Here is an 8,962-nt window from a genome sequence, read left to right on the forward strand (position 1 = left end):
TAGGGGCCAGAGTCCAAAGCCAGCGGTAAGCTCCTCTGTCACTCCACTTGTGGGGTCTCCGGGCTGTCCCTTCTTTGGGTTGTGGCTGCATCCATCTGCTCCTGCCTCCACTGTTGCATGGGCCCCCTCTGTGTCTGTTTTGGCTTCCTGCCTGTGATCAGGACCATCCTGGGGCTCAGGGCCCACCTCACTCCAGGAAAATTCACCAAAACCTTATCTCAGTTAACACCCACAGAGGCTCTTACTCCGCCTGAGGTCACAGTATAAGATCCACAGTGGGGGGAGGGGAGGGGCTGGAGAGATGGCTCAGTGGTTAAGAGTGCCAACCTGCTCTTCCAGAGGTCCTGAGTTCAATTCCCAGCAACCACATGGTGGCTCACAACCATCTATAATGTGATCTGATACCCTCTGCTGCAGATAAAGCACTCATATGCAATAAATAAAGCTTAAAAATTAAAAAAAAAAAGGACAGGTATAGTGGTACACACCTGTAATGCTAGCACTCGGGAGGCAGAGGCAGGCGGATCACTGTGAGTTTGAGGCCAGCCTGGTCTACAAAGTGAGTCCAGGACAGCAAAGGCCACACAGAGAAACTGTCTCAAAAAAAAAAAAACAAATTTAAAAAAACAAAAACAAACAAAAAGATCCAAAAAGAGTGCACTCCATCTGTAACAGCACAAATAGTCTCTCTTAGCCAGGGTGTGGTGGCGCAAGCCTTTAATCCCAGCACACAGGAGGCAGAGGCAGGCGGGGATCGATGTGAGTTCAAGGCCAGCCTGATCTACAAAGTGAGTCTAGGACAGCCAGGGCTACACAGAGGAACCCTGTCTCGAAAAACCAAACAAACAAAACAAATAGTCTCCTGTTTTCTTTTATTCCTTTCTTCTTTCTTTCCTTTTGTGTGTATATGTGACATGTGTGTGTGTGTGTCTGTGTGTATCTTTATATGTATGAATAAAGGGTGTGAACATGTCATACATAAATGTGGGGGTCAGAGGACAGCCTCTGGTCCTCACCTTCCATCTTACGACAGGATCCCTCGCCGTGTGCTACTGCCTAAGTCAGGCTAGCTGGCTGGGAGGTGGGCTCCTTCAGCCCTGCTCTCTGTCTCCCTGCAGGGATGCTGGCATTCCAGGAACACTCTTATACAAATTCAGGCCCTCATGTTTGTACTGAGCCATCTTCCCAGCCCCTCAGGCTCTTTACAGTGACACTAACAGCTAAGAATGAGCTTCCAAGGTAATGAGGACAAGATCCGGGGTACAGTTGTTTCTGGGCCTGCAGGGTCCCTCAGGAGACGTGAAAACACGAAGGGCTCCATCTGCCACCACCAGGAACTGCCCTCTAACAAGGGTCATCTGAAAACACCACATAATGTGTGGGAGAGGGGGGAACTCAGACCACAGCCCTTGCCAGCACCCCCAAATAAGTAGCCACAAGAAGGGTCTACCTGTGGTTAAGAAGGTTATAACAAGGCCACAGAGGAAAAAGGAGACTGACATCTTATGAAACTTCCCACAGAGGATTAAAAAAAAAGCAAAAAACAAAATCAAAAAACCTAACTATTTTCTACCTACAAAGCTGTCAAGGTTGAGTTCCATGCTAGCCTGGTCTACAAAGTGAGTCTGGACAGCCAAGGCTACACAGAGAAACCATGTCTCGAAAAAACGAAAAAACAAAACAAAACTAAACTAAACAAAAAACAGATGTTAAGGTTAAAACTGAAAACACCAAACCAGGTGCATGTAGCTGCAAAGGCCAGGACTCAGCCAGGACGCTGAGGCAGGAAGACTGCTAGGAGTTTAAGGAGCTCACTGGGCTACATAGTGAGCTCCAAGTCAGCTTGATTCAAACAGATAAAAGCAAATGACCAAGACCATAGTAAATTTTATTTGAGCACAATGTTTGTGTGTGTTTTCTGGTGCTAAGGGCCAGGCCCAGGACCCGACACATGCAGGGCCAGGGCTCTCTCCTACTCAGCTTATCCCAGGCCCTTGCTGCTGGAGATCAGAGCCTTTGACCCGCTAAGAACAAATCCTCACTGAGCTGCATCGCTAGCCCTCAGCTGCTCTTTCTTACTGATCGACTTAGGTTTTGAGACGGGGCCTCAACATTTGGTGCATAGCTGAGTATGACTTTGAACTCCTGACCCTCCCGCTTCCATCTCCCAAGTGTTAGGATGGGCGGCACCACTTCATAAGTGGAAATGGTAAAATGAACACCACATTCGGGCCACTGTTTGGCTTCTGTCTATCCCTCTCTGCTTTAGGGATCCCAAAATGTTGATAGACCAAACAAACATAAAACCTCAGGCAAGATGAGAGAAGCCGGAAGCAGCCTCTTGATCCTGGAAACTCTTAGGAAGCTAGAAATGTTTCTGGGGGGACCCACAGAGTTAAGATGCTGGGGTCTCCAAAGGCAATGACTGTGGGACATGCAGTGTCTGGAGTGAGATGTGTCAGCATACGGCGCACATAAGTCTACCAGTTGGTGAGTCCTAGGAAGTCATTGTCCTAGAAGAGAGGATGTGATTTGTACAGTTTTCGTTCTCTCTCTCTCTCTCTCTCTTCCCTATCTTACACACACACACACACACACACACACACACACACACACAGAGAGAGAGAGAGAGACAGACAGACAGACAAAACAAGACAAGAGCAGAGAAACAGGCCAGCTGAGCTGCCTGGGAGAGGTTTAGGCCAACCAAGTTGCTTGGAAGGGACACACTCCAGTCTGTTGAGCTGCCTGCAGGCTGTGCAGTGTACACAGTGTCCCAGCTTTCTGAGCTGCCATCTATTCTGGGTGGGCTTTTGTACTGCAGCTGTCTTTGAGTCATTTTGGCTCCTGTAAGTGACCCCTCACCCACCCATACTCCTTAACCCCAATAAAAGTCACTGGCTCACTAAGTTGAACCTCAGAACTATCCACACTTTGCTCTACCATGGGATCCCTACATGGGGTGAGTAGATATGTATATTGTGTCTCCCCAGAAAAAGTTTTGTCACACAACCAGCAGTGTAGCAAGCTGAGGCACCATGAACAGAGTGATGCCGGGTAAGCTGGGTCTCAGAACCTAGATTTCCCTGTAAGCTACAGTGGCATCCAAGAGGCATGAGTATGCGGACGAAGGGTGACTCCCGGGACCTCAGGAAGCAGGTAGCCCAGTGCCTGGAGTGTTGTGGGACCTCCATGTTGAGTGCTGCTCCTTCTGTGGGGCCACTGGCTGGCTGTTGGCACATACAGACACCCTGGGAAGGGGTGACGGGCGTGACTGGGTGGTGGCTGGGTGGCTTATCGAGGATGGCAATGATGAAGTGATTCTGACCTCCTATCTGCTCACTGCATGTTGATAGTTTTTACTTACTTTGAGGACCAAGGAACATTTAATGGTTTGTCCACGGCCGGCCTCAGCTAAGACCACAAGTCCTATCTGATAAGGGATGGAGTTGTCTTTGGTCCACAGATGCAGGACACATAGAAGCACTTCATTTGTAGCACACAGATTTTGTGCTTGTGTGCACACATGTGTGTAGATGCGTAGGGACTGTCTATCTCAAGCCCTATCCATTTTGTTTTGTTTTGTGTAAGACAGGGTCTCTCTATGGAGACCACGCTGTCCTGGAGTTCACGGAGATCCTCTTGTCTCTGCCTCTTGGGTGCTGAAATTAAAGGTGTGCACCCTCATGCCCAGCCTCTATCTTTGCTCCTTACATTTTTTGTTTTGTTTTGTTTTGGTTTCTCTGTATAGCCTTGACTGTCCTGGACTCAACTTTGTAGACCAGGCTGGCCTCGAACTCACAACGATCCACCTGCCTCTGCCTCCTGAGTGCTGGGATTAAAGGCGTGCGCCACCACTGCCCGGCGTTCCTTACATTTTCATTTATGTCTGAGGAGGTTACATGTACTACCGCATAAGTGTGAAGTTCAGAGCGACAACTTGAGGGACCCGGTTCTCTCCTTCTACCCTGTGAGTGCTGGGGACCGAACTCAGGTTGTCAAGCGTCATGGCAAGTGCCTTGACCTGCTGAACCACCTCGACATCCCTCCAGCTTTGAGATTGGAACTGAAGGGCTAAAGCCAAGAAGCAGATGGGTCGGGAATTTACCCCAGGAGGTGTATACCGAGCCTTGGTTTCCTCAGACAAGTCAGCGAGTTGCACATCGTGATCAGGGGAGAAAGGGTTAGCATTCACGAGCTTGAGTGTTGTACAGATAAACTGCTTAGAGTTAAATGCACCGGGCGCTGGCTTCCTCTACTGGATGTAGACACAGGGTCCAGGATGGGCTCCCCTGGTCTCACACTTGCCTCATCCCTGGTGGCCTCTTCTGTTTCACCCCCTTCCTCCCCTTGCTTACGCCTGTATCTGACCATGAGCTCTGATGAGCTCTTTTGTAAACCTTTATTATTCTTGATGCTCGAAAACACCCAAGTGTACCCAGGACAGACACACTGCCCTAGGGACACCAACACTTCGCCTACACCCATTACAGGTCGTTCCTTGGAACACAGAAATAGTCCCTGAGAAACACTAACAACTTTAGTCCCATCTGATATCTGTGGCTGTTCTTCTGACCCATGGGCGGGTGGTGTGTGGTGTGTGTGTGTGTGTGTGTGTGTGTGTGTGTGTGTGTGTGTTCCTATTCAAGCTTTGCTATAGCTTGGCTCTGAACTGTCCTTCATAGGCCCATGTGGTGGAGGCTTGGCCCCTGGCTAGTGCTAATGGGAGACGGTGAAACCTTTAAGAGGTGAGGGCTGTTGGGGAGTCCTTGGGTCATTGCGGGAGGCAGGGTGGGGGGTGGGGGGGTGGGGAAGGTGATTCCTTGAAGAGAGCAGTGTGGCTGCTGGATCCTTCAACTCTTTCTGTCTCCTGACTTGTTGGGACCCCACTGCTTCCTGTCTCACCTGAGGCTGGGAACCAACAGGGACCGAACCCTCCAAAACCCTGCACACATAGGAACCTTTTTCCTCCATGTCAGCCGATTATCAGGTATCAACTTTCCGTCTGTCGTGATGCAAGGGTTGTGGACACGGACTCCCCACCAGGATTGCTGGCCCCATCCTTCCACCTGAATCTGACTTGTAGAACACAAGCTGAGGACCAGTGGAGGTCAGAGCTTGTGGGGATGGATGGGGCAGCAGTGTCCCTGTACTGACGCAGAATAGCCACCCCCACGGAACCATGGCCAGCACCCTGGTACCGAAGGAGTAGAGTGGGGCCACCCTCACTGAGTCTCTGTGGGGGACCCAGGCAAATATATCCCCAGTTCCTCTCAAGCCCCACAATAGGCTCATGAAGTGATGCCGTTGCTAGGATTCCTGCTTCACGGTGGACCACTCAGGAGCTTCCCAAAGACAGCGCAGCTGAAGGCTGGCTGGAATGGCTGACGGAGCACTCAGCCCAGCTGAGAAGGTGGATTTCCCCACGCTGTGCGGAATCTGCCCTTAATTGCACGGCCGGGAGTGATCAAACAAGTTCTATCACATACCAACAACCAGTCTCCCCTGGCTCTTTGAAGATGCCAAAGCACTTCCTGGCCATGGGCTGAAGGCAGGGAGAGAGGGACGGGAGAGAGGCCTGGGGTCTTACGCCCAGACAGCATAGTTAGTGCTATCTGAACCTTTGTTTTTACCTTAGATCCCCTCACAGTGCTGAGCACAGACTCCTCAGATACATTCTGTTTTCCAACCAGAGAACCAAAAGTTTGTAGCCCACATACCAGGCCAGGCATGGATGCAGACAGTTTGGACATGTATTTTGAGCGGGTGGGTTTGGCTACCCTAGAACTTAGTTGTAGAGGCCAAGGGGATTCTAAAGACTAACACCTAAGCAAGACGGGAGCCAGACCAGAGAGTCAAACCTGGCATCGTTGCCTTTGTCGAATGACCTGGCAACCCTGGTATTTCCAGAGAGCTGGGGGAAAGTGGGGGTGGCAGACATGCTATAAATAAAAGCTAATGGTGCTGACTTACCCTATAAAACAGGGCACAAACACTCTTTTGGCCATGACAGCACTGCCATAGCCAGAGAAGAAAGGCCGGGTCTGCGGACACAGTGGTGGCCACTTTGAGCTCAGGTGGACATGGTGTTTGGGGACAGCAACTCAGAGGCCATGACAAAGCCTATGCTGAATAGACTGTGGCAGCCTTCCTCGTAGACGCAGGGTGGCCTTAGAAGGGGGACTATGGTTTTGGAAGCTTGAGTTCTAATCTTGTTCCCGTCATTTCCTGGTAGTGTGATGACCAGCAAGTTAATTAAAGACTCAGCATAGATGGGAAAGGTGCTGCCTGCTGGAGTCTAAAACATGTTCCCAAGGTCTTTGATATCCATCCTTTGAAGAGGCAGAGTCTAATTCTTCCCCTTCAGTGTGGGCTGGAATCAGTGGCTATCTTCTAACTGTCAGAATAAACCCAGAGTGACGGGCTGGAGAGATGACTCAGAAGTTAAGGGCACTGATTGCTCCTCCAGAAGTCCTGAGTTCAATTCCCAGCAACCACATGGTGGCTCACAGCCATCTTTGAGGTAACCTGATGCCCTCTTCTGGCCTGAGGTGTACATGTAGACCACTGTATAAATAATCAATAAACCTTTTTTTTTGAAGATTTATTTATTTATTATGTATACAGCATTCTGCCTGCAGGCCAGAAGAGATGAGCCACCATGTGGTTGCTGGGAACTGAACTCATGACCTTTGGAAGAGCAGTCAGTGCTCTTAACCTCTGAGCCATCTCTCCAGCCCCCAATAAATCTTAAAAAAAAAAAAGAAAGAAAGAAAAACCAAATAATAATAATAATATAATAATAATAATAATAATAATAATAATAATAATAATAATAATAATAATAATAATAATAATAAATAAAAATCATTATCTTCCACTAACGTATCTTGGGGGATAGTTTATTATGAAGCAGCAGATAGTGGATATGCCCATCTCGGGGTGTCTATCTGTACTTACTGAGGTAATGTGCACAAAGGACTCTGCTTCTCAGTCCTTCCCACTCGGAAATCCCAGCTACCCCTTCCTCATGTGGGCTGAGGCTTGGCTGTGGGCTGTGCTTACCCAGGGGCCATTCCTCTAGATACTTTCCCTTCCTTTCTCTCAGTGTGTCTCCTGGCTTTGCCCCACCAAACATCCTGGCACATGGGGAGGCCTCCTCTCTCTTTTAAATGAAGGATCGAAGAAATTAACCTGTATCCCGTGCCCTCACCGTGTACAACCTCCTTGTTTGAGCTTGTCTTCCACACAGTGCCAGGATGAGATGTCCAAGATGGAAATCAATCAGCCATATGACTTCCTCCTCAAAATAACCAATGGAGTCCCTATTGTAGAGTTACCACAGCTATAGGACCACACTATGGCTCCCCCAACATTTTTTTTCCTTTTTTTTTTTTTTTCAAGATAGGGTTTCTCTGTGTAGCCTTGGCTGTCTTGGACTCACTTTGTAGACCAGGCTGGCCTCGAACTCACAGCGATCCACCTGCCTCTGCCTCCCGAGTGCTGGGATTAAAGGCGTGCACCACCACGCCCCACCGCCCTTTCATGTTCTGCTCCAAGACTCTTAAACATGCCAGACCATACCGTCCCTCCCGCATAAAAGAGCCTTTCATCAGATCTTACTGTTGTTCAAACCTCTCTTACTTTTTCAGAACCCCACACTGGGTCCTCTCTGCCATACGATTTGATAATTTTTATCACCAGCTAAACCATCCCATCATCATATTTACCAGCATTAAAGACTGCTTAGAAGTAAAATTTAGGAGTAAAAACATGTTTACCACAGGAGCCGGGAGGGTGCTGGGATACCACAAGCACTCTGTGAACGTTTTGGGGTCAGTCAGTTTGAGTTCTCTTGTCAAAGTGCTGGAGGCAGCTGTCTCCTTGGCGGACCTCCTGAAAAGAGTTTTCCTGTAAAGAAAGTAAGGTGTCCTGGAGTTACACATAGCCCACGGCAACAGGCTGGATCTACCTGGAAACTTTGCCAGGGTGTGGGTTTTTTGTTTTTGGTTTTTTGAGACAGGGTTCCTCTGTGCAGCCCTGTCTATCCTAGGTTTTGTAAATGAGGCTGGCCTCGAACTCACAAAGATCCGCCTGCTTCTGCTTCCTGCCTGCTGGGATCACAGGTATGAGCGGCCTTTGCTAGGTTTTGAAATGAAGGCTGAGCATATGATTCTGCAGCATGACTTCCGTGGTGTCACTTCCATAGTGGTGACTGAGGGTAATAAAGGGAGCTTGAAACAGATGGAAGAAAACCAAAACAAGCCGGGCGTGGTAGTTAATACATGCCCTCAATCCCAGGAGGATTGCTGTGAGTTCGAGGCCAGCCTGGTCTACAAACCGAATCTAGATTAGCCAAGGCTACACAGAGAAAGCCTGTCTCAAAAAACAAACAACAACAACAACAACAAAACAACCCCACAAGGGGCATTATAACCCCAGCAAGGCAGGATACAGTGATACAAGTGAGAAGCCATGGTGCAGGTGAGTGAGGCAGGAGGATGGCAAACTTGAGGCCAGTGTAGGCTACAGAGTAAGATTATGCCTAACCTGGACAACTCAGTGAAATCTTGTCTCAAAATAAAACTGAAAAGGGGGACGGACTGTGTAGTGCAGTAGTGCAATGTGTGCCGAGCCTGCAGGAGGTGCCCGGTCAGTACATTCCCAGCGCCGTGAAAGCAAAGGAGATCCCAGCCCCGCACGGAGACACCAGCTCATGCTCACCAGGACGGAGTGTGGATGAGGGGTGAAGACCCTTGTACAGATTTTGTGAGCATGTGCAGTGTGTGGCTGTTGTAGAAAATAGTCTAGCAGTTTCTCAAAAGAGCAAAAAAAAAAAAAAAAAGGAGGCCGGGTGTGGTGCTGCAACACTTTTAATCTCAGCACTTGAGAGACAGAGGCAGGCAGATCTCTATGAGTTTGAGGCTACTCTGGTCTATAGAGGGAGTTCTAGGACAGCCAG

The sequence above is a fragment of the Acomys minous genome, assembly GCF_964271855.1.
Source record: "Acomys minous genome assembly, chromosome: 16".
NCBI classification, from domain to species: domain Eukaryota; kingdom Metazoa; phylum Chordata; class Mammalia; order Rodentia; family Muridae; genus Acomys; species Acomys minous.